We start from the raw sequence: 4,228 nt of genomic DNA, 5'->3' as shown, positions 1-4,228 counted from the left end.
ATAATAACAAATCATCTATAAATTTAAATTAATTTATTAATAAATATTGTTCACAATAATAACAAGGAGAATATGGAGCAGCGACTTTAGCAACAGTAATGCCGGTGGCAGACTGGCAGTGATGCTAGCAGCAATTTATTAGCCAGCGACAGACCCTTAAATAGAACTCCAATTCACGACGGATTAATCTTTAGTTTGTCGGATTAGAAAATACTGTGGCAACAAAAAAAAGAAAATTAAAAAAAAAAAAACAAGTGAATAATAGTCAAAGATTTTTTTTATTTGGTACAACAAGATAAACAGGAGAATGCCTTGATATATAGAAGGTACTTGAAAGGATGACTGTGGTTCTGAACATTTTTTTGGGCCTAATAAACTATTTCATCCACGGTCTAAACGGTTTGAGGTCTTCAATAATAATCATAAATGATTTTTTATTTCAAATTATATAAAATCAGTCATCAAAGTTAATTACAAAAATATTATTTATGTATTAAAAATAAAAAATATTATTTGTATATTAAAATTAGTCATTAAAATCAACTATCAATGTATTTGTGTATAAATATATATATAGTTTAATTTATTTTCAATGTGTATTTATATTTCAACATATATTTTATACTAGTGGCTGATTTTAGTAGCTAATTTTAGTGTACACTACTACATTGTAGTAGCAATGTAGCATTACATTCTCCATTTCTCTCTGTGATTTGCTAGATTAACTTGAGTTCGAAAAGAGAAAATCCAGCTTTGATGAGACCAAAAGCATCATAGTGGTAAAGCTCTTGATCCCATGGTCGCGTGCGTCCGACACACACAGAGTCGTTTGTTGGCAAGACTCATTCCTCATGCATCTAAATATTCGATTGAGATCTATCATCATCTACCATCATGCATAGGTTGTAAATGATGGTTAACAAAAATTAATTACAAAAGAGAAGGTTATAGCGTACCACGTGAGATTAGGCAAGCGGTTGTTTCCTCTCCCTTCACACAATCTCTTTCATTCTCTACCTTTCATTTTTTTATTATTGTTTTATTGCATTCCACATCCTTTCGCGGCTTCTTCAAGAAATCATTATCCTAACCTCGCTAAACTCGAATCAGCGGCAACCCCTTCATTCCTTTCCACAACATCACACTATTTTATTAACTCTAATCAAAGGTCAAAACGAACTATTAATATTATTGAACATGTTATGGCTCAAACAGTAATAATAATACCAAACAAAGAATAAATGACTATTTGTATCCATGAGAGATGAAAATACTGATATTTATACCTATAAAAGCTCGAAACTAAACTTGTACCTATGATAGATGTCTTCCGTGTAACAAAAATGTCATGACTTGGATTTGAGCTTGGTTCGTGGGTTTTCGATCCTACGTGGCACTCCCCCCTTATCTTCAACCCATCTCTCTTACTCAGACACTCTCTCTTTCTCCAAACCCCACTCTTCACTCTTCAAACCCCACTATGGCCCCTTCTTCCTCAACACTCGCTTCCTCACCATCTATTCCGTCCTTCACGCCGACAAAGCCATTCTCTTCTCCCTCCCCACCACCTCTGACCCCATCAAGGACACCCTCCTCACTCTCATGCTTTCCAACCACTCTTCCTTCATCCTCACCTTCTCCACCTCCCCTTCCTCTTTCGCACTACAAATCCGGGATGGTACTTCTCAACCATCTCTTCATACCGGTCAAGGAAAACAACATCATTATCGTCCCCCTCGTCTTCATCTATCTCTTTCCCAGACTCATTTTCCTCTTCATCAATTATGGAAAAGAAAAATTCAAACTTTGAAAAAAATCAGGCACCCCACAAATCAGTAACACAAGAAATCAAAGTGAAGGAAAAAAAGAACTCGCGATTGAGGAATGCAGACGATGTCATCACTGTCGATCTCGGGGAGCACCCACTCCTTGGACCAGACGCCGAAGCCATAGGGCCAGGAGGTGCGGCCGACGCAGGAATCAAAGAGGTTGCGCCAGTACTCGCCGTTGAACTTCTTGAGGGCGGCCATGTCGTGATGGACGTCGAGGAGGCCTCCGGATTGAGAGCGGTAAACGATCTCATCGAGGGAGTAGGACTCGGTGGAGGAAGGGTTGGCGTTGATGGGGACGTAGCAGGCTGAGAAGAAGTTGTCGTGGGTGATGTTGTTGGACAGGCTTCGTCGCGGATGTTCTCGTCGGCAGGGCGGCGCTGCTTGGGGGAGGTGAGAGGAGTGGTGGGCTGGGATTGGGCCTTGATAGGGAAGTGGGTGGGCCTGGGCCTGGGGGTTGGTGGGTTTTGAGGGGAAAAGGGGAAGATGCGTGGAAGAGGGAGGTAGAAGAAGCAGCAGCCATTGAGGGATTTAGAGTGTGAAATATGAGAAAGCAACTCTCAATCTAAACACTTTAAATACTGTTTGCGATCCGCCGCCGCGATTCCACTTTCACTGGATCACTGCCAACTTGCCTTTCACACTATCGTTTCTTTTTTGTGTTTTGTTCTTCTCCTTCATCTTCTTCCAACTTGAAGAACTGCTGCGACTTCCAAAATTTGCATCAGAGTTAAATCTGCGTGGTGACATTGCTGGGGTTGTGAGTTATCTCTGGGTGCACTTGAATTTCACAAATATTTTATTTTGGGGATATGATTCGAATTGGGGAAGAAGATGAGCTAGGGTTTTCATTTCAAGTATTACCTTCATATAGAAACGTTCAGATCTAGGTAGATAGGGCTTTGGGAGGTTCGGAGAGCCACGTAGGGTCCTACAAACCCGAAGCAAGTGCCAACCCAAGCCAGGCTATTTTTGTCATACGGAGCCCATCTCTCATGGTTACAAAGTTAGTTTCCATCTACGATAAATACAAATATCAGCGTTTTTATCTCTCATGGATACAAATGGTCATTTATTCACCAAACAAATATTGCTCAATTTAAAAAGAGAAAAGTGGCATATTAAGTGGGAGAGCTAAATTAATAACTATATTATTATATTAAAGTTACTTATTTTCTTAGGTTTCACTAATGTAATCATATCTATATGGTAATTAAGTATATAAGAGTTGAGATGTCATCAGTGTTGCTTTCTTGGGTTGAATTTATGTGCTTTGTTAGTTGGAAGGTCTTCAGGCATATTCACCACTTTGAATGAATCTGCATTATTGCATTATTGTAAGAAGGGAGTTTCAAGCTCCAAGCTAAGTGTGCCTCTACTTTATGTAATTATTACTCTCCAAGAAAAACTTTATTCAGTACAGTTTTTTAGTCAAGACATGGAACATTTTCAAACATCAATATATAATACATGCAAATCTCAAATTAGTAACCAAAAACAAAAGCATAACAAATATTGGATAACAGTATGTTGTTTATTTTAAATATAAAGTTGGAAAGACATGCAAAATATGATTTAACAATTATATATCATACATATTCAAGAATAAAATAACGTAAAAAATGAAACTCTTATATGAACATTTTTTATAATGATCGATTATACATATGTTTTTTATTATTCTTGTTGTGCATTTTTTATTTTACATGAAAAAATATAAAGTATATGTGACTGTGGGTTATTTTATTTAATTTGATCTTTAAATTTATACGTAAATCTTAATTTAATCCCTGAAATTTTAATTACATCTTTTTAGTTTTTAGATTTTGTAACCTTAATTTTTAAAATAATTTTTGACATAAAAACGTTAATAAAGCACTAACATAAACAATTAAATATTACTTCAAAATTTATAAAATGAGACTTGTTTTATTTTAGTATTCAAATAGTCTAAAAACAATATTAGATCACTTGCTTTGGGGAAAATCACTTCCAAATCAAACCATCATAATGTAGTAACTGATCATGAACCAGGCTACACATTGGGGCAAAAAAAAAAAAAAACCCTCCATGAGATGATGTTTTTGTTCAAATTAAATTACGAACGTCATTGTCCTCGTTGATGAAGAATATTTCCTAATGGCATAATCACCATGCTTTCAAATCGCTGACCGCCAATAACACAAAATGAACGGTGTGCTTGACCTAACCAATTTTAAACTCATAGTATTAAATTACTCTTCTAACAACAATAAAAAAAAGTCTCGTCATCCATAAATTCAATCCAACAAAAATATAAATTCAATTATAATTTTAGTTTTTATTATTTTATCTTATCTTATTTTTAATTATTCTTATCTTATCTTTATTTATCTTTATCTTTTTTAATCTAATATTCT

The sequence above is a fragment of the Arachis ipaensis genome, chromosome B09, assembly GCF_000816755.2.
Source record: "Arachis ipaensis cultivar K30076 chromosome B09, Araip1.1, whole genome shotgun sequence".
Classification (NCBI taxonomy): Eukaryota; Viridiplantae; Streptophyta; class Magnoliopsida; order Fabales; family Fabaceae; genus Arachis; species Arachis ipaensis.
This window is presented reverse-complemented; position numbering follows the sequence as displayed.